Here is a 23,538-nt window from a genome sequence, read left to right on the forward strand (position 1 = left end):
GAGAGAAGCCGCGGAAACTGTGACGGTACGCTGCGCATCACATGTTTTACACACACTCTGTAAACGGGGTCGTAAAGTCGGTGCGAAGTGGCGTCAGAAAACTTCAAGCGGCCGACACTCTCGAGAAAAGCGTTAGCGTACCCTGAGAGACAAACTTTTTTTTTATTATTTTATTTTATTTTTTTTTTTTTTAGACAGCCACGCAGATTGGCCTGTCAGATAGATTTGCACCGCGAATAACGATTAGGGTGAAAGTGCGGCAAAAAGGGAGTGTTCTGTAGCGCGCGTTTGCCACCAACTCTGTTTATTTGTCTTGTTGTTATCAGCGGTTGTCACGACTGGAAGAGTCCGACTGTAAATCATCCCACTGAAACCAGCCGCCTAGACAAGTGAAACCTGTCAAACTACAGAGGTGAATTGGTGTCCTGGGGCTCTGGAAGGGTGCCTCGTCTGAAGGATGGATGTAATGAGCGCGTACAAGGACAGAGATGAAATTTATCGCCGTGACAAGAGGTGAAAGCACTTATTTCACGTGTTTACTTCTATTTTAATCCGGTGCGTATGGCTTTTACGAATTGCCTTTTAATGTCTCTTTAGTTTTTAAACTTATGGTTTATCGTACGGATTAGCGCCATTTTAAAGCACTTCGACTGTTTCGAAGGTCTCGTTCTAAATCGGTATCGGAAATGAAACTCATAAATATTAATGTTGTAGTATTTTCTCAATAGTGCTCACTTCCGGGAAATGCTAGTCAAGTTAAATGTCAGTTGAGAGAAATGATCGATTTGTGGCCTCCTTTAAAATGGAACAATCCAATCCATATGCATTTTCAGTCTCCTGTTTTTTGTTTGTTTGTTGTTGAAAGAAACAACCAGTCGAATAGCGAATTTCAAGATGTCAGGACAGAGCGATCAAATCTGAAGCCCGTGTAGAGAGAGAGATTGAATCAATGAATGGCTTATTGTATAATACTAAAGGATAGACGTTTATGTGATATTTTTAGTATATAATTTACTAAACTCGGGCAAATTTTCGAATGCAAGATATTTCATGTTTGTTCACTGAACAGCTGGCTACATTGCCTGTAAGCCGAGTGCGTCTTTAAAATTGCAAATATTCATGTGAACATGGTTTTTAACCATTATTATTCTTCGTGACACTATTCGTGAAATAATTTTTTTCAAGAATAAATGCATTTTATTCTTTAATTCGTGGAAATGACATTAGTAATCAATAATATAAACATAAATGGGCCTATCTTTTCTCTGCTGTCTGAATTCTATAGGAAGTTACGCACTACCCACTGTTTAATACTCCATCATAGTCAAACAATACGACCGGTGTCAGCTGTCTAGCATTTCCTGTATTTCTTCACAGATTTCGATGAAAGTGGTCTCTCCGGAAAAGTATTTCTCCGTTAATCCGTCAGCTAGTCTCTTTCCTCTTAATTTTTAATTTAAATTGGTGGTTAAGTATTCGATTAACACTGACTCTTCCTTCTCGCGATTGTTTCAGGTTTTTTTCTTGCCTTGTTCTGGTTGTTTTAGTTTAGGTGTTCAAGTCTTTTTTTAGTTAATTTCTGTTTTATCACAATTTTCAATTTTTCCTTCAAGTTTAAAAAAATACCAAAAACGAAAATAATTTGGGATAAAATTATATTGTCCATCAAAATAGCTAAGTTTAATTTTTTTTTAAAAAAAAAGAAGTAAATTCATGCCTCAAGTAAAACGTTGTTATGAGTAATTTTAATTTTATTTCTGATGCCACTTTAGTTTTTCTTGGTTTTCTTAATTTCTGATTTTTAATATTGTTGGTGTTTTATGTCTTAATTACTATTTATGCCTATCTATTAATTTGTTTTAAGAACGTACCGAAACTGTTACCGTTTTATGAACTCATGAGCAACATGACAGTTTATTTATTAATCGCAATAAAATCGATCACTTAAGTTTTGAAATTCTATATTAATCCTGATTTCTATTTGATAAAAAGAGAAATAGACAGTGGACTTCTAGATATAACATACGTTTAGTCTAAATCTAAGAAGCTTTAAAAATGTGTGTGTGTGTGTGTGTGTGTGTGTGTGTGTGTGTGTGTGTGTGTGTGTGTGTGTGTGTGTGTGTGTGTGCGCGCGCGCGCTGGAAATTTAATGCGAGCAATGCCTTTCTCATGAAACTGAATATCAGCGGGACTTGTCTTAGAGATTTGCAAAGGTGAGGTCACAAGTGGCCCACTTCAAGTGTTGACTTTGAGCAAATCAGACGATCCCATACAGCTGTCATTCAGTTGGTGAGAGTACTCGAGACGGGCACGTTTATCTCCCACTTCTGCCACATAGTCTATGTGACAGTGACTCCGTTGGCAGTGGGTAAACATGGCGGTCACTTTGCGAAGTACATCAGACGCCCGCGGTACTGTTTCCCCATTGTCGTCATCTGAAATATTGCAACGACCCTTTAGAGAAGTCAGCAGGTTTGACGTAGGTGCGTCACAAATAAACGCCATGTAAACACGAATGGGCACGGAAACCTGACAACGCTGACAGATTGTGGTGGGAGAAGCGATGTTTGAATGATCACGATTAGACATACGGCGGTTATCAAAGCTGTCAGTTTAGGTGATGGGGATGCATGAAGTCGTACTTTTAGCACGGAGGAATCGTACAGAGTTTGAAGGATGGATAAAAAGAAGCATTATTTACATATTCAAGGTGAAAGTATGAACACCAGTACAGATTCGTATTTCATTGTCTAAACCAAACCAAAACAGCCGAACTCTCCAACAGCAGCAATTAATGGCACCACATCGTTAAGGGAGGGAGGAAAATACATATTTCAGGAGTTTGTAACGCTTAATTTATTAGTCAAGGCTTGTTAGTTGTCGTCTGCGTAAAAGCCAGCCCATAATTCTTTCAGTCATGCCAGGAGTACCATGCTTCCCCATTGTCGAAAACAGGAATGTCACACTGAAGAACTGGAAATGTGCAAGACATGCATAACGTTTTCAAGAAATGAATATCAGCGAGAGCTAATAAGTTGTATCCATTTAGCAGTTATGTCTTTTTAAAGAGTAACGCTTTTTCTATTAAAATATCTTCAAAACAGCAAAATATAATATCATGCCATAAGGATGCCAATTATTTTATTACTTATTCTATATAAAATTGGAAAAACTTTAACTCCGTGTTATTCCTACGCCTAAAAAAAAAAACATCTTAACTGTTTCGATTTTGGGATACTTGCTTTTTTTATTTATTTAATGGGAATTACTCTTCAGTTCCGTTAAATCCTTAAAATAAGCTATCAGAGTACAAAATTTCATAGCTCCAGAACAACCAATATGTTGCTATCATATCGCATCTTTTCAATCAATTACTCAATTTTTAAACTGCTTAGTCTGGCAATAGACTGAGGTAGTTCTTCAGTGTATACACGGTTTATTATGTACAGTTTCATAGGGCGATATCATCTCAGTAACTGGCTGTTGGATCTTTTCAATTCTCTTCTCATTTCCTCTGAACCCTGGTGACCACATGTTAGCAGAGTGGCTTACATGTGGTCACCTGAAATGACTTCCTTACGCCTTCAAATTAGTGTCTTTATCAACGGGGTAGTTATCTGATATGACGACATACTACCTATCAGGGTGGCTCCTAAATAATCTACCATCATCCCCAAGTCTCTAGCTGCATTGATCATATACAGCAGATTAATATAATAATCTGCCCGCAATGTCATCGATACAAAATACATATTTCAGCGCTCGAGACCAACCATAGTATTCTTAGTATACAAATTAAATAACAATGTAGTACAGAATCCTGCGGTTACCCTATTTCTCTAAGATTGTACCGCCATATATTACTCTTTAATACCTGTGAATCGGACATCTCTGTCAAAAGCCAATTTTAGATAATCATCGTTTGAGTTTGTATAACGACTTCAAATGTGGAATCCTGTCTAATGTCTAGAAAAAATCCAAAAATGTTGCAGCTTGTCTGTTCTCTTTATCCAAGTGTTTAGTTAGTCACTGTTATAAAACATGAGCAAATGCTAAAGCTAAACATCGTTAACAAAGACATGTTCTCCTCTATACAGGATCAAGATGCGATGTGTTCACATGCAGATGTGGATCCAGTTAACTTCTCCAACACCTTAATGATTAGGCATACTAATTTGTTGTTTTTGTGTTACTTCTAACTTTATGTAACGGAATTATCTTGGTTTCTTTCCAGTTATCAGAAACTGTACTTACAAGGGTGTGCTGAAAAGTTCTCGTAATTCTCGAATTTCTTCAAGACCTCTAACATGTCTTCTTATATATTCCCAATGAAGTGGCAAATCCAACTCCTGAAATAACCAATCAAATATAATCTACTATAACTAACTACCTACTTCCTATCATCTATCTTGATCCTTTCATCTAGTACCACCTCAGTATACAGATAGTTAATTGGTGTCTGCCATATACCTCGCTAAAGTGATCGCTTAACAATTCTGCTATTTCTAAGACATCTGACACTTTTCTACATTCTGTTTTCATTGAAGTAATTCTTCCTTTCATTTGCTACATAGCGCAGTAATCGTCTGTCTCTCTCTCTCTCTCTCTCTCTCTCTCTCTCTCTCTGACCTTCCTTTGGCTATGAAGTTGGCAGAATCTCTGTAGCTTAGTTTGTTTCTTCGGTTGGAAAGAAGCTGGGTCCGAATCCTATCCAGGGCACGAAGAACCTTTATTTGTGTTTCTCAACTGAAGACGAGTTATCCAGTCTAATGGCAGAATAGCAGGGCTTTTCTTATGGATATTCGGGTTTTTAATCCTACAACTAGTTACATTGAGCAGGAGAACGCACGCAATTTACAAAGTACGCGAAAAATATATATTCAGACAAAAGCGTAACCACCTTATTCTAAATAATTGTTACGAAAACCACTATGGTTATGTTCAGAGCATTAAGAGCCTCTAAGTGTCACGATTATTATTTATTATTACCTTTTCCCCCCTTTTATATATATATATATAAAACAACATGTGCCGGTAATCATTCTTTGATAGCAGGAAAAATTGGATATTTCAAGGACATGAAAAGGAAAGTAAAAAGTATTTACCTATATTTTTACTTGACTGCGTGATAATGTTTTCCTTTATCATCTACTTTCGCCAAAATGGACAACTTCATCGTTTTCTCATTCCTTAGAAATCTTCATACCCATTTTCTTTTCCACTCCAAAAGTTCTTTCCAATAGTTTACATAATGAACATCCAAAGAGGATTGTTGTAACCCACTAACTAAGGCAATGCTTATTAGCTGTCTTGTGTGTGTGGGGGGGGAAATCCGGCAAAATTACATTTCAAATTTCATTAGTTTTTTTTTTCCTTAAAATTTTTTTTCATTAAAATTGTCATTCAATTTTTTATTAAAAAAAACACATTTTAAAAAAATATATATTTTCTCTTTACTTAGGGGCTGCATATACCTTAATAACAGTCCTGCATCAGAGTCTCTCAGTCATACTTCGCACAGAAGTAATTTTTTTTTTTTAATCAACAGTCCAGTAACTTGACCTTTACCAGTCAGTTAATGTCAGTCATTCCTTGTTGTTTTTTCACTTGCTGTTTAATTTTTTAACTTTAGGAAGGGAAAAGAAAGTAGTAATCCTTTTTCGTTTTCCACTTTATGGTTCACGAATTATTATTATTATTATTATTATTATTATTATTATTATTATTATTATTACTTGTATTACTTTTTAGATGAGCAGAACATCTGCAAAAGTCGAACAAAACCTATTAAAATTATTTACTTTACACTTTGGCGAGGGGAAGAGACAAATCGACTCATGTTGTACTTGACCTTCACGCAAAACACCAGGATTTGGCGAATTCACATCCGTATATATTTGGTAGTTTAGTAGTAGAAAATGATCCTATATTGTGAAAACATCTTTCTCTTCTGCACAGATGCAAGCAAAACAAAGAAAATTTTTATAGTAGCACAAAAAGCAACACACAGAGGCAGTCAATTTATACTGCATTTAGTGAAAATAGAGTAATTAAAGTATTTAGTGTAATTAGAAACAACTGGGATGAACACCATACCGCATAGTTGCAAACCAAACAAATTAAAAATTTTATTGCAGCACTAAAATACAGTCCTGCTTAAGGCACAACCCGCGCGAGATGCATTAATATATAAATATGAAAGTCATTTAAAATTCTAAAAAATCTTAATAGGTGTAGCAATAATGCAAAGTTCATAAAATTTCTAAGCTTATTTGAATAGTAGATAAACGTGTAAAAACATTACTGAATATCACAAATGTCTAAATGTATGCCATCAAACAACGACGTACGTCAGACGTCAGTTTGATAGAGGTGTTGGAACGCCTTTTTTGTTGCATACCCCCCCCCCCCCCCCAAAAAAAAGCACTGATTATCTGCTATCTGCTTTTCGTAGTCCAATTTCTCTTCCTTCACTATGGTGTCCAATCTTCTACGCTGATTGTTATACCCTTCTCTATATCGGATATGCAACATCTCTTACTTCATAGTTAACTCGCACGATTTATTCTCCTAACCCTAGAACAGTCAGATATAACGTCTCTTTCATCATTCTTTGGCTACTTTTCAAGTATATTGCATATTCCTTTACCATCTACAAATTACTTTATCTTCTCGTCATAATCATCTCCTTATAGTTCCGTATATGGTCCTTTTAATTCCAAGCTCTCACATAATTTACCACCTCCCATGATCTCTCTTTCTCTTGCTCCAAGAAGAAACAAAACCGCTATCTTATTTATATACAGATTCCCATATACTGTAACTACGTCCAATATTCTCGCTCCATGCGACTCTTACATCAAGGACAGCATAAGACAGTCTTCCCTCGATAAATTCATAAATTATTTTTTCTACTGTTTTTCATATTTTCTCTTCTTTTTTTTTTTTCAGCCTATATCTCCATAGTTAAAATAATCGATAATGATAGTCCTACTTGCATCCTTATTGATAAAAGTAGGACTCTCATCAGGAATCTTTGACTGAATTCATACATGAACGGGAATTAAGCAGGAATCTTTCAAATAGTGCTAAAACTGGTTGTTGATATATCATCATTACAGTCCAGGATAATCTGTGTATGCAGTTCACAGTTCTCTTCAGATGATCCTGACCATCTTGTCTATGTATCTTGTCTTGTTAACTTCTACTCACACCAATACAGCCTCGAATGCATCCATCACCATTTAAGAATTGTTCTCTGGTTGGGTTTAATTCCTCTGCAAATCATTAGTGATATTTCCCATCTCCAAAAATACAAATCGTCAAAGTAACCAACTTCTGAGCTACTATAAAAGATTGTTGCGTGAAATAAAGCAATTAGATTTTAGAAGGTTGAAGTTCACTCGGTTATTTTTTTTAACATTGGTAAAGAGTGTGGAGCCCTGCATTTGAGGAATGGAGGGCTCCACAGAAAATTACTTCATTTTTGAAAAGTTGCACTGCAGATGTCAGAGGAGGGCAGTAAGTTCACGATGGCAAACTCTGATATGTTATATCACTTCCGACAAACTCCGAGCTCACATTGGGCGTTCAACTTTTCTAAAGTTTTCACGAAGGAAAGCTGAATGGAGGAGAAAAGGAATAGAGACCTTTTCTAGAACAGATGAGGAGAATGAATTTCGCTGCAACTATAATGGCGAAATCAATTTCCTACTGAAGTTCATTGATTAATGGACACTTCCTATTCGCCGCGTTTGTAATTTTGGAGAAATGATGATCTGATAGTGGAAGAGGATACTGAGCACGAGAAAATGAGCGTTTTACGCGCTCTATATAAAGAAGACACCAAAAACTAAGAAGACGTGACTTTGATAGTTCCTTCAGCTAGATGAAAGAGGATTCACCAGCTCTTACTCGAACGAGTAACGAAAACGTTAGGTTCAGTCTGGAACAATATCTGATAACTGACATTCTGAGCGATTTTTGTTTCTGTTAGATCCTAATTCTATTCCATTTATCCTTGCGGAAAGGAATAGAATTAGGTCAATGGGAGTCCATTCCTTTCTTCTTAAGTAGCTTCTCCAATCTGGAAGTCTAGCGAACCACGGTACGCTAGAGTGTCCGTGTGTCTGACCCCTTATAATGAAACATTTTGGTTAGTATTGTAACTGGGTGCAAGAACAAGTTAGTTTTACAATTAAGGTGGGACAAAATAGTATTCTATATCTGTAAATATGTGTGTGTTCATGGGTGTGTTCTGTAGATGTGTTTTAATGTTTTAAGAGCCTTTCAGAATTTCCAAGAGAAAAAACCTACATCCACTGTATGGGACCGGTAAAATCATCTTTGACTGAAGAGTCCTTATAAAGATTACTCAAATTATAGATGGGATTCGAACCGTTTCGCGTCCTAATCCCTTTTGTAGTAGTAGACTTGAAAATTAAAAAAGTGGCAGACTTGAAAATTAAAAAAGAAAAGATTAAAAAGTACAAAAAAAGAAACAAAAAAAAGAAGACCACTGCACTGTGACTTCATGGAGGATTTGCCCAAAACACAACACCAGGCTTTCACGAGGCGATGTGGTGATGTTAAGTTAGGGGATGAAACTCATCTACCACCTACAGTAGATGGTCTCGTCGGCATTTCCTTCAACCAAAGAGAAATCTCTCTTTTTTTTTTTTTGTCCCTCTTCTATGCATTTTTTTTCACTTCCATTTCTTTTACAATTTTTGCTCCTCTTCTATTCCTTTATTGAACAAAATTAACTCTTCTTCATGAAAACTTTCTCTATCTAGACAGTCCTTGAAAGGTAGATAAATCTTTTTTTACCCAACCTAATCTTATTGAGTTTGCTTCATTTCTTTTAGACTAATGGTTTAGAAATTCTGTTAACAGTATTCCTTTCACGCTACCCTGAAAGTTTTTTGCGTTAATGCCTGCAATATGATTTCCATCATAAGGACTGATTTTTCTTGTCTACGTCACAGTTAGAAATTTTTGGACAAGTGCCATGAGGCATTTGTCCAAAACTTTCTTCGAACTTTTCTGAAAAAGTTAGTAGAAATTCACGAATTTGCTTTTGACATTTCGAAAAGTGGGATTAGCATAACATTACAAGGGTACTCATCTAATGATCAGTGTTTCTGTCGTGATTCAGAATAGAAATATAGGGACAAGAAGCAAACCTTATTGCCTCTTACATTCCTTCCTATGATCGTTTATGACATATGACCAGATTATCACGATGTGATTTATATTTGTCTCTCTCGGTTTAATTACACCGCAAAATTAATGGCTGCACGATCATATTAGCATCGGTGGTAATTCTGCTATTTTAAAGATATTTCTGTATAGTAAAAACAAAAAAAGTTTTTTTTTTCACTGTCTATTTTTCACTGTCCCACGCACACATACCTATGTATTACACTTGCAGTTTTTTTTTTTTTTTCCCCTAAACACTAATCGGTATGTTTTGCTGAGAAAATATCCGAGTTTCCAAAAACCTTATCACAGTCTGGTTAACTCAGTTCCTTTTAAGTAACGGCTAAAAAAATATTTCCTCCCTTTGATGTGACTCGAAGTTAGCTTCAACTAAAAGGAATACACACACATACACACACTGGATAACTCCACTGAGCAGTAGAAGTTGGAAAGATTTCAGTGCTGAAAGGAAGTCCATGAAAACTATATGACTTAGTTTTAAAATAATATGCATTTTGAAGTATGAATTAAAACTGCGTCGTTATATCTTTTAAATAGAAAAAACAGCCTTTAGTAGCTATAAAAATATATCACTAAGTGATTTCTCAGTAATTCATGGTGAAAAATGTTGTGATTACACACATGATTTGTAATTCGTCTTAATCCACTTTAACTAATTTGGTAAAATGATCGAATCTTTAACGCATCAAAATCAAAATTCATTGTGCATTTGTAATATTTGGAAATAAATATAGCATGTTCATTTATTAAACAAACGTTTGCAAACACTAATCATGTAAATGCTACATGATTACTTGAATAAATGGCGAATTTTCATACATATTATTATTATTTTATTATTAGAAAACGTTCCTTTAGTCGACGACTAGAGGAACGACGCTCTTTCTTCGGACTGTTTATTGCAAACACCACTTCCACTAATCTACACAGACTCATCTTTACACACATTTCTACTCATCTACACGGGCATATTGTATGAAAATAAAATAAAATATAGCTAAAACAATAGTAAAAAAAAACTGGCATAGATTTACTTAGAACATAAACATGGAAGATTAGAAATATTAAAATATTAAACCACACAAATTATTATAACACAAGAGAAACAAAGAATTTATGGTATGAACCAAATATGTTAAAAGTAAATAATACTTGTAAAAATATTTGAAAAAAATGCTATAAAATAGAACGGATTAGATCGGATGAAACTAAAAGAAGCTAAACATTGAAAAAAAAAAAAAATCTACTGATTAGATGGCATAAATACAGAATTTTGGATGTACAGCATTGTCGAGAATATATATATATTTTCCATACACGAAAGGTAGAAGAGCCTGTATCAAACAGATGCGGAGTTAGGACATGGTCAGGAATAGGATAATTTAGGAAGATACTTAAAGTTAAAAAATAACTGTTGCAGAAAGTAAAAACCTGATATGAAAGTTCCAAGTGATTGGTTAAAAGCTAAAGCTATATTTACGAAAGGAGACTGATATGTCTATAGAAATTACGAAGGAATGACTTATTAAATGCAGGCTAGAAAGCGTACACAGTTTAAATAAAGATGCAAAAATAATGTTTCAATTAGGTAATAAATTAAGAAGAGAGTGAAATCAATGTATAGGATAAGGATGTGGTTTGGCTCCAACTCATCTTTTCAGTATATTAATCAAATTATAAAATACGGTAAACAATAAAACAAAAGTATTCAGTTATGGCAGTGTTGTTAATACAATGCTGCATGCAGATGATTAGATTATAATGAAGATGACTTTCAAAATCAGCTTTTCAATTAAATAAAATAATTCAACAATATACAATATAAACGGGTGAAAATGTTGTGGCATTTAAAAGCATAAGATCAAAAATCGTGATAGAAGATATAATAAAACTGTATGGCTCAGAAATATGGATTATTAAAAAGAATAATCAACGTAAAATACAGTCAGAAGAAATGATATTTTTAAGAACAATTAAGGGACCCACAAAATTAGACCATGAAAAAAAATTATGACATTGGAAGAGATAGACATTTATCGAGTATCAAAAGAAGTAGATAAACGTAGATCGAATGATAAAAGAGAAGACGACGAGTTTCAAGATGGAAAAACCAGTAGAACTGGAACAGGCACGGGTCAAATTCTTGACGAGATCTTAAAAAAATTCATTTTCAACTTTCCTAATATTTGTATTCAAATCTGGAGCCTAACATGTGTGTGTGTTCGTCTTCCATTGCCGCATTTCTTTGTATATATCTCTGTGATTTCAAATTTTGCACAGCTACTGCCCCTCGAGATTTAGATTAATAAAACTTTTTGTTATTTCTCCATAAATAATTAGCAGCTTTGAATGTCTAAGTTTATTTATTTTTCACTTACAAGTTTACTTCATATTGTTAAGATTATTTTTAGAACGGCACTGCATTTCTTCAGAATTTTTGTTTTTACCTTTCTTCAGCGTTGCATGGCCTCCTTTTCCCAAATTTAACATTTGAGTTTCAATGTGTTCATTTATCTAGAGACACAGAGAGAAAGAGATGGATAAGTTCTTTATTTTTATTTATTTATTTATTTATTATTTTTTTTTTTTTTTGGTAGGGGGAATATCTTATTTTGACAATACTGTAGGGTGAAATGAGTTGATTCACAGCCGAAAACGATTATAAGCTCTTTGCATTTGTTTCTAATCAGAACTAAATCTTGTGATTTTCTAAGCTTAATTTATACGCTTAATAAAATCATTCTGGTTCTTAAGAACTCTAGTAGTTCTCTTAACTACGTAAAGTTAAGAGAACTACAAAAATCATGGTAGATTAGTAGTTTGGTCATAATTTTTGTTAACAATAAAAGGAATGGCAGTTAGACATTTAAGTGCAATGATTATACTACTTTAAGATAAATAGTAGCCAATGTTTCAAAAAGCATTAAATTGGGCTTAAAAAAGGAGGAAAGAAGCGAAAAAGGAGTATTACTTGAGATTGGTAGTTCATGATGTCTAAAGAAAAGAAGGAACTAAGTATGGAGTGATCATACATCAACATGAAGGAGGAATTTGAGGGATGGGGAGAGGTATGACAAAAATGAAGGAGAGGTTATGTGCTAAGCATTGAGTAATAATCAGTTTCACTACATCCTTTCACTTTTAAATCTTCAGACATGGGGATGAATAGAAAAGCAATAGCATGTAATTTAGTAATCTACCATTTTGAAAATTGGGCTTAAAACTGACACAGCAAATGTTCCTATGGGGAGTAAAATATAGTGCCACCTGTCATTCATGGATTTAGAATATTTCCTTCAGTTAGAGATTTCATGCGGAATTATGTGACCAGGATGTATCAATAGACCTACAAATATACTACATCTTCAAAACAACAGAATGCCAATCCACATTAATATCTCGTTTTTCTCCCTGCAGCCTGCGTCCTTCCCACTCTCTCTCTCTCTCTCTCTCTCTCTCTCTCTCTCTCTCTCTCTCTCTGAGTGGCCAAGTTGTAGGGAATTTTCGAGTTATTCCCTTCTTCCATTCCATTTATGTTGAGATCTGAAAAAAGAAAAAAAAAGTCACAAAACGAAAGGATGCAGAATCTCCTTACTAATCCTTATCCTTTATTTTTATCTATGTTCCACCCTCTCCCCATCCCTTCACTTTCTATCCTCAGTTAACCCATTCCCTTCTTCTGTTAAACAAATTTACCCAATGTCATGTAAAATGCTTTTTTTCCTCTTTTCTCCTTTATTACTGGTGTAGTGATAAGCCTTTACATTCTGGCACAATAGCCGTTTCAAACTTCAAATAAAAGGAATAGAACATGTTGAGAATAATTATCAACGTATACACTATCTTCAAAAGAAAGTTAGGAAATGTAGCTTTGTTTCTACTAAGTGAAATATAATGGGAAATCATTCACTTGTGGATCACAAAAATATTTCCTAAACGAATCACTTTGAGAGAAAACTCTAATATCAGAAGACCAACACTGAAACCTCTAGAACTGGCGTTATATTTATTCCGTGAGGCTTTCGGTAAATTTTGCGTATCCTCAGAATACAGACAGGCATTTTAAGTGTTAAATGCTTTAAAATAAATTATAAATTCGATGAACGTTGCACTTTGTTTCGGGTAAATAATATTCATTTGATAGCTTTATATAATACAATAATTATTTAAAGGAAGAATTCAAAAACGTCTATCATTAAAATGAGGAGGGGGGGGGGGAAGAGAAATTAAGCAAATAAGGAAATCAATTATACAGATAATAACAAAATTCATTGTGTTAGTAACAGAGGCAGTTTAAAAGAAATCAATAAGGAAAGTTTTGGTTTTCGAGCCGCGGAAAACAAAAGAGAAGTCCCTGGAATATTTCATATGACAAAAAAAGTGTCTCGCAGTCTTAAATTTTTGCATTTAATATTCTTGAAGAGCTGTTGATATACTGCTTCAAGCATATACTTCAAGTATAATGGTCACAGTAAAATGGTCACGTGAAGCTAGTTTACTTCGGTCCAAATTATGTCTAATATGCAATATTAACACATATTTTGTTTCCTTCTCTTCATCGTAAGGATATATACTTTTTCCATTTATGTTATACCTTGGTTTGTTTATATTTACTGCTTTCATTACATAATTCGACTACAATTATATTAAAGACAAAAAATAATCACGATAATTGAAAGTTGTTTAATGCGAGATTTATAGATTAAGCTATAACATTTATCAGCAGTAACATCCTACAACTATTAGATCTTTCCATGTTTACAATTTTGGATCTATTTAATTTGTTTTATTTAGATAGTAGCATATTGATTTTGTTGTTTAATATATAAGCCATTAGCCATTCCATTTTCCCCCCTTTCATATTATACTTTTACTAATTCTAAAAATTTTCTTAGAAGCATATTAAATATTCATGAATTTTTTTATTTCTTTTGTTTCTTTGGTAGTTTTTAATGAGTAAAACAGCATGGAATTCAATATAATGCCTACTCTAATATCAATAAAACAGCAGTACATCCCCCCCCCCCCGCCTTTCTCTCTAAATTATGCAGGCTTCTTGGGCTTAATGTGCAAGAAATTGTGAGACATTTATCGGTTATTCGACATCGAAACTTGTTTTGATTAAGGCTATTTTCATAAAAGTTAATTCACATTATACACAACAGAATAATTATTTCTGTGAAGCAGTCATAATCATACCGGGAACGACACAAATTTCATGAGCGACGTGAATAATCGCAACTTCACTTAATTGACTCATTTGAAGTGATATTCAGTTTTATGATTAAAAATAATACTGTAATTGAATTAATTATTCCTTACCTGTACTTAAAAGGAGGGTTGTATCCTTTCACTTGGTAGTTGTCAGACCTAGGGTATAAATCGAAGTACAGTGTCAATCATGATTAAAATAATTAATAAAATCTTTTAAAATAATAAAGCGAATTAAAGTTAAACTTCATTTTATGGAGATTGCGTAGACAAATCCTCTGCGGTCGAAAAATATTTCACAGCTTCAGCGGCTATCCGTCATTTGGAGATCCTCTCCTGATGAATTAAGTATTTCATCTAAAATACCTTTGCATATATGGACCACAAAACCCTTGCATATAACTTTGTATTAACCTTAAATTAATTGGTGAGAATTTTGTGAACTAACTCAGGACAAAATTTTGTTGGCTGTACTTAGTACACAAAGTTGTTTTCTGGCCTGCTATTTTCCTGAAGTTTATATAAACTGCAATATTTATTTTCAGCAATTTTCAAGAATCTTTTCAGTATACTTCATGTCGAATGTACGTTTCATTCAAGTAATTGGGATCTGCTTCTGATATACACTCAAAATTATATGCATACTTAAAATATGATAAATCAACTGCTCTCCCCCTCTTTTTATGCTCGGTTAAAATTGTTGTATGTAAGTTATACAAACTGTTTTCATTCAAACTTCTTTCCTAATCCTACATGCGTACATTAAATGACTTTGCACCAGAGCTAATAGACACATACATGTATTTTATAAATATTATAAAATGCATGCCTATTAACATGACATACAAATTCCTTCTATTACTACACGGTTGGTTACTCTGCAATGAGCTGTTTTGTTGTACGCTCTATACGTAACCAAGACAACCCACAACTGAAATATTATTAGTATTTCATTAAGTAGATAATCTGGCATGTTGGTAAATATTTATACCTGCATAAGAATGATTTTTTTTTTTTTGTAATTGTTATCAAATGAAAAGACACGATATAAATGATATGATGGAATATTAAATACTAAATAGAGAGAGAACTAGATACAATGGTATCTGGTTGTCGCTCTCTACTACGAATGTGCTGTTTAGAGTGTTTCATGTGCATTATCTTTCCTTCTTTTTTTGGTTTATTATGCATAATAACGGTTTTGTAAATATTCATAATATGTAATTTTAAGATTTGTTAGAATTTTCATATAAAAATGAACGAAAATGGGACTAGCTGGGACTTAATGATATTTTAAGTATAGATACGAACATAATAGGTACAATAATCTTGCTTAAATAACAACACGTATACAGTATTACGTATATAGACTGCAGGTTTACTCTACAATCATGCAACAAGAAGGTAGTTTCTTATTGATCTTATATGAAGAGTTATAGCAGTGTTAAATCCAGTAACAACTCTTAGTACAAGAATCATTAGGTCAAAATTCTAATTCCATTTCTGTCAAATAAACTGAACAGAATTTTCAACAAAACAGTCTGAAAAATCGTTCAATCTATTTAATGCAAAAATATAGTAGCGTTTGGAAACAGCAAAACACACCACCACCGAAACCCCTCATTTCTCTTTTTCGTATCTTTACCTCTTCCTCAGCAGACACCTTTATAGGTCTCAGTGTTCTTGTATTTTTGAACAAGGTTGGAATACAGTTGTTTCTTATGTTTGGTGAAGGTTATATGGGAAATTCAGCTGAGTAGAACTAAAATGGAGGAGGGGAGTGGTGGCGGATCGCTTTCCCCCAGAACACACGTACATTGTTATACGTGTGTTCGAAAAAGGTGAAATATTGTTGTTGAATGTTTTTAGCTCCTCCTGACAGGAGGAGCTAAAAACATTCAACAAAAAGAGCTAAAAACAAACATTCAGGTTTCACACACTGAACCAAAATGGAGAGAGAAAGAAGGATAACCGGAGACTGTGTTAGATCTAATAATTTCTCAACCGTTTTAACTGTCTCGTCTAAATAAGTAATATTTCAAAAAGCATCGCGTATATAAAAAAGCGAGCCAACTACTAAGAATAGAGGAGACTGGCTAAAACTTAGAATCAATAACACTACTGATGTTATTACTTTAATTGTTGAAAATTTAGCTCTGAAATTCGAGTAATAAGTAATATCATAAGAGCAACAAGTGTGTGTGTGTGTGTGTGTGTGTGTGTGTGTGTGTGTGTGTGTGTGTGTGAAAACAAGTTTTCTCTGAGCTCCGCAATGTTTGATTGTTTGCATGTTACGGAAGTGTTTCTACTGCCATGCAGAAGGATTAATTTTGGTGAAGTTTAGCTGTCAAGTGTTTTAAGTCGTAGAGTATTATATTAGGATTAGTCTGTAATTTGTTTTCCTTGGCATAGTTGGGATGCCTGCGTAAAGACAAAATTCAGGGAGTTAATTCTGTGAAAATAGAATTTAGTCGAGAAAATCCGATGTGATAATTATTGTACATGAGAAGTTATGTTGACCGATGAAGGAAAATACAGGAGATAGAAAGTCTCGAATATGGCGGTGAACTAACTGAACACTTGGGGGAAGGGAGGGGGATGTGAAAGAGCCACTGAAGGCTAGTAGAGGGTGATTAGATAGAGGATAAATATTCGGTATTGAAGGGACAAATCGGAGATTGATAATACTAGACAATTCGTGAATGAAAACAGTTGGCTTTTAATGCATGAACTTAAGTTTAAAACCAAAAGAATAAGAAAAAGAAAAAAAAAACACGAAGAAGCTGACTTTTAGGGGATGACTTGATGTGAGAGGAGGAGGAATTTTAATGACTTAGATCCCTTTCTTCGCTATGTGTTAGATAGATTCCTTTTTCATTCCGTCATTAATTAAAACCTATGGATATTCCAAAGCAAGAGATGTAGGGATTATGGGTTAGACCACAAGATTATTATGTCGACTAATTGAAACGTTCGATAAAGAACCAAGAGGCTATTTTTCCGGCGACATAAATTAAGTTAAGGGGATAATAAATCCCATATTATTTTACAGCCGGGTACGAAACTCGGAGATCGAAATCCATCGAAATCTAAGAGTTTCATGCCGAAGAACTATCGGCGAGTCCAAGCGTAAGTCATCACTTGGGTAGTACAACACTATGGCATCCCGTGTCAAAGGTGGAGCAAGCTCCGTCACTATCCTTAATATTTTCTCATAATGTAAAACGCAGCTCCTAGGAGATGTATTACTGTTTTACATTATGAGGAGAGGTCACTACCCAGACCGGTTTCGACCTTTGTATAGGTGAAGCGGGCTCTAAAAATAAGACGATCCGGAAAGATCGTCCAAATCAGCGTTGTTCCACTTAGTGACAGGCTCAGCCGAGAAGAACTTCTCAGCATTGGCTCTACCCAGTGGCAGGCTCACCCCACCACCAAGCAGAGACTTTAATCTCAGCGGTGGCCCCACTCAGAGACAAGCAAAAACCTATCCCAAAGCAGAGCCTCTCAGAACCCAAGCCTAACCCGCACCGGTTTCAACCCTTTGGGGTCTCATCAGTGAGTAGGTAGACCTGGAATATCAAGGTTTAATTGAACCGAACTTACATATACCCCTACTAACGAATTGCCAGACCGGTGGTGTACCCATATATTATTATTACTAAGATAAAGAGCCAATAGGCTATTTTTCCGGCGACATAAATTAAGTTAAGGGGATAATAAATCTCGTATGATTTACAGCCGGGTACGAAAGTTGGAGATGTAATGTAAAAGAGTAATACATCTCCTAGGAGCTGCGTTTTACATTATGAGAAAATATTAAGGATAGTGACGGATCTTGCTCCACCTTTGACATGAATTGCCATAGTGTTGTACTACCCAAGTGATGACTTACTCTTGGACTCGTCGATAGTTCTTCAGCATTAAACTCTTAGATTTCGATCTCCGAGTTTTGTACCCGGCTGTAAAATAATACGGGATTTATTATCCCCTTAACTTAATTGAAACGTTATTAGACAAAATTAATAACAAGTAATAGAACGGAACACTAACATTAAAAATTTTACTTAAGTTTTCACTCATGCATCAAGGACTTCTTCAGTATGAATTCCAAATTAAGCGAGGCATAAGTAATATGACGAAGACTCAACAATGAGAACATGTCATACACACGCGAATAAAGTAGTGTATTCACAAGTCTTTAACGAAAATTTTCGTATGTTATTATTATTATTAACTCTGGAGGGCCGTGTGAAGAAGAACAGTTTAACAATTTCCCATAAGGGAACGTAAGTCCCTCAAATCCATTCGGATTGTGCGATGTAGCCAGATCTCAAGGCTATCTTTATATAACAGCTCCATAAGAAAACTTTAGAAGAAGACTAACGTTCTACACAAAAGAATCTTATGTTTGGAGGAAATGACATCTTCAGGAAGACCAGATTATTGGATCTCACGAGCAGGAATATAATCTAGATGTTTGTCACGACGAACAGTTCCGGTCCTGTCGACTTGGCCGAAGTATGATAAACCGCAGGTGCAGAGAATTTGATAGTTATCAGAACAGCCGCGGGGGAAGGTCTTTGTACAGCTTACAAAGGAGAAAGTTTATTAAGGCATAGCAATAGATTTTAGTAATTTTGTGATTATTTCAAATACACCTTTGACGTGTGGAATAACAATATTTATTCATCACCAGTCTCCCAGTAACTACTTGGGAGACTGGTGATGAATAAATGTAAATGACTTTGTTTGCAAAAGAATCAGTGAAATCATTAGACCGAAAGGTGGTTTTGATAAAATGTATTTCTGTTAGTAATGCCTCAGTAGAGTAGAGCAAGCTAGCTCAAAGAAAAAAAAAAAATAATGGTGCCTAATTTTTTGAATAGGATGGTAGCATGACCGAGCATGGATATAATGTATGGCGTGCATTTTCTTTCTTAAGACAGAAAGACTTTCTTTCTTTCTAGAGCCATAGCAAATGATTTAAATAAAGTATTACTTAAGGAAAATAAATTTTAAAAGATTACGGGATGACACACATTAACCTCTTAAGAATAAAAACATTTATTTTATTAATGTAGTGTCTATATCTATTAGCAAGGAATCTATGTATATTCGTAATACACACGCGTATCTGCAAATAGATACTACTCAGAGTTAATATCCAGCATCCCGTGACATGCTGGAGATGCCGTTTTATTCTTGCTTATAAAGACAGAATACGAGGCTGTCTCTTCTTGGCTACTCGAATGAATGCCTCGTGCTTCTAATTGTTCTCATATAGTAGTTTAAGACAAAATGTGGGAATAGCAAAAGGCTATTAATCTTGTTTCTCTTAAGAAAAACTTTTCGGCCATCAGAGGATACTCTGTCATTATACAAAATGACAAACTTGAAGCGAATTCCACTACACTATTTATACTAATTTATCCCAGAGATAATTTCTTATAGTCATCCCACCTCGGAAAGGTTATAAACGAATTGTACATTACTCGAATTAGCACCGAGGTTGGACTCAGCAAATGCCGCTGTTTTTAAGTCACATCAAGTTCTCTCCCCACCCCCCACCAATTAAACAGTCTTTAACGTCCTGCAACAGATTCACTTTGACGCGATCGCTGGCATGTGTTCCAGTTTACCACATTTCAACTTGCAAAATGGGATACTTACACTGGTTTTAGAACATTAGTTATTGCTATTGAATAAGTTTTTGAATATAATAATAGGTTTTCAAAAATATCGAAAAATCGATTGTTATGACATTCAAGATGTACATAAACAGCGGAAATACTAGTACACTTGAGCAGCCGTTTTAAATATTCATTTGGCAGATGCTTATTTTGTGTACTGATTCACAACTATGGGGTGTGAATACTAAAATGTTTGCTGACAATGATTCATCCATTTTGATTGGAATGAGACTGATGAGTTGACGTTTGTATCTGGTTATGGCGTAATTAAAACACAGTAATACTGGGAGAAGCCATGGAGAGATGGGGATTAAATAATTGCTATTTTGTGCTAGAAGTAAAATGCCTATTTAAACCATCTGTTTAGTTATTTAAAATAGCATATTATATTATATACTTGTTTATAATATAATATGCTATTTAATTACATATTATAATATAATATGTAATATCAGAAAATTCATAACAAAATATCAGTATATGAGGTTTTTATGTTAGTGTAAATGTCTCTCCCTATTCCTCAAAGAAGCATTCGGACTTTCAGATAAATTCACCAAGAAAAATAGAACACGTGGAATACTTCACATTGAAGTGATTTAGTTTTCTTCCATTATAAAAGAAAGCATTCTTCATTACTTCATACTGTCAAGCAGATTTCTGTTCTGTAAATATTATTTTTAATATAATTTTGGTAGTGAAAACTGATAATCAGATAAATGTATGATTACTTAATGTGTATTTTAATTTGTCATCTAATCTTCCCCTCCCCCCCTCACCTCTCCTCCTATTTGGTTAAAAAGCAGCTTTGGTTTTGAAAATTAATCTCATACGAAATTACAATTTTATTTTTCGTCATATATTCATTTTTAAAAACGAGAAACAGAACTCGCTCTTCCAACTGCCTATTAAAACGTATGAATCTGTTACTCAGTATCCATTCAATTCATTCTCAAACTATCAACTTCGCTTTTAAGTCTTCCATTCCTCTGGATACAAAACTGTCTTCCTTAGAATGTCCCCAATGACCATAACCTCCTCTTATTCAAGAAAAATACCAGTAGTTTCTTTTGCTTAACCACTTGTTGAACAACTTATAGCTCATCAATATCACTATTGATGAGCTATAAGTTGTTCAACATCAGTATTGTGTGGATAATTAATATAGAAAAAAAAAAGAAAATAATAATAATAATGAAAATATTTTAAGACTGTCTGTCGTGCAGGAACATATACTTATCCTATCATGTTCAAAAACAGCAGAAAGTCCCTCTGTTACTTTGAATTTTTCAAGTTAGCTGTGATTAGATTTGACATCGTGTTTTGTCTCAACAATCGCCACAGTGGAATTGATAGCCCAGCAAAATGTTTTGTTATGGATATTAAAATTATTCAATATTACTAACATCAATATAGATAAATCTTTCGTTCCGACAAATTAGAAGGGTGAATTTTATAATTGTTATTTGCATAATTAATAAAAGAACACCAATGTTTAAGCTATGTGTTAGCATATCAATTCAATGCAAAGTCTAGTACCTAAATTTCTCGAATGAAAAGGTAACATTTCTAAAGTTAAAATCATGCTAATTGTGATATTTTAAATAATGCTACTGTTGTTTAAGGTATATTAAAGTGCACACAGTTCACATTAAAGTCTGTTTCCTTGATTATGCAGAAAAAAGTATTTAAAAAGCGATTAAATAATTAATTTTAAATCGCCGATTACACATAATTTCATATCCATTTTAGGCTTAATAATTATCATCCAGAACATTCTTTATTCACAACAAATTCTACGTAGCTTATCCAAATACGGACATCTGAAGCAACAGATGCACGATGTATTGGCTTTGAATAATTCTATTTTCCGAGCTCCGCAGTCGGCATGCTTCATTATAACGATTCATACTGCGTGCAGAAACATGAAATATATCGAATATATTCCAAGAGTCATTAATCAGGATCAAGATATTTATTTTCTTCATACACATATCTTACCTATCATTTATCGTTGTTTGCAAATGACTATACTTGTACCCTCTACTTTCAGTAGCATACCAACTAACCGTTATATATTTCGGGGGAAAAAACTGGGAAATGTTTTTATTGATTTCATACAAAAGAATGGGTTTCAGAGTGCTTCCCTCTGAAAGCAACAGAAAGTCGATAGAGTCAAAACAACTTCTGAGTTCCCATTTACATTTCGATCATTCCTGTGTGTTGTGTAGTAGTTACCAATAAAGAGGCAGTCGCTTATTTTGTTCGGATACATTTGTCAGCTTAGTTTTATGTTAACTATACTTTGTAAAGAAAATATATAAAATATAAAGATACCAACATTACAGTAGTAAGTGCTCGATGCAGATATAGAAAGTTTTTTTAACTTGGTAAAAAAAAACTTTCTACATCTATCTCTCATCCTGAGATTTTTATTTAATAAGGTCAAAGCACCTTTTGGTAACTTGTTTTGGTAAAATATTTATAAGCTCTGTATTACTTAAACCTTGGTATTTCTAAGCCTAGCTCCCACTGATGAGACCTCAATAAAGGTCGAAACCGGTCTGGGTAGTGCCCCCTTGCCTTTAATGCATAGCATCATACATCTCCTCAAGGAGATGTGCTTTGCACTAAGGGTAAATACTAAGAATAGTGATCAGAGCTTATTCCACCTTTACCACGAGTTGCCTAAGACTTGCACTACTTGCAGGCGGAAACTTGACTTACTTGGAAAATGGATTAAAACCAAGTTTATATATATATATATAATAGCTTGGTATCTTTGCTCGATGCAGATTTTTAAAAACATTTTTAAAACATATAAAGAAACAACAAAAAGTTTGCTATGAAACCCGTTTGCCCAAATATCTGCCGGCTTTATCTGGAAATAATCTGAGAGTGACTTGGAAGCAATTTTTGTCATTGGCGCTCTCAGTTATGTGAGGGCGCTAGTTTTGTGGGAAGAAAATCCTACCACTTCCATATGAAACCGACTAACTCCTTCATTTCATAAGCCCTTATAAAGGTTCTTTCAGTCTGAGACGAGATTCATTTATAGGAACATAGGAAGCAATATATACACATTCTTTCTATGACCTGCCGATTGTGCTACTTCAGAACAAAAAGGTACGAAGAGTGGTAGAGGAATATATATAATCAAATATGGGGTGTGCATGGGTTCATCGGTTTAGTCGTAGGGCATGATGTAATGAGCAAGTTACATAACTGACAACTACATGCTAATCGACAGAGCACAATGATGCGTAAAGAACGTTCTGGCGTACGTAGAGCGTTGGAAATCTGTGTTATGGAAATCTAAATCGCGTTTCATCGTTTTTAGATCGGATGTGCGAGTGGCAGCCGAGTAAGCGCCTTGTGACAAGTGCATCTTCCCAATCATCCTTTCTTCCTACAT

The 23,538-nt window shown here is 34.4% G+C and overlaps 1 long non-coding RNA gene across 1 annotated transcript in view; it reads left to right on the forward strand.

Moving 5' to 3' along the window:
* Positions 1-237: 237 nt before the first annotated feature.
* Positions 238-23,538, forward strand: part of LOC150104292 (uncharacterized) — a 125,551-nt gene continuing 102,250 nt past the window's right edge. The window contains exon 1 of the long non-coding RNA XR_016548700.1: positions 238-555. This is a non-coding gene — a long non-coding RNA (uncharacterized LOC150104292). The remainder of the gene's footprint in view (positions 556-23,538) is intronic.

The sequence above is a fragment of the Typopeltis vanoorti genome, chromosome 8, assembly GCF_054136105.1.
Source record: "Typopeltis vanoorti isolate ZY-2024b chromosome 8, IOZ_Tvanoo_1.0, whole genome shotgun sequence".
Classification (NCBI taxonomy): Eukaryota; Metazoa; Arthropoda; class Arachnida; order Uropygi; family Thelyphonidae; genus Typopeltis; species Typopeltis vanoorti.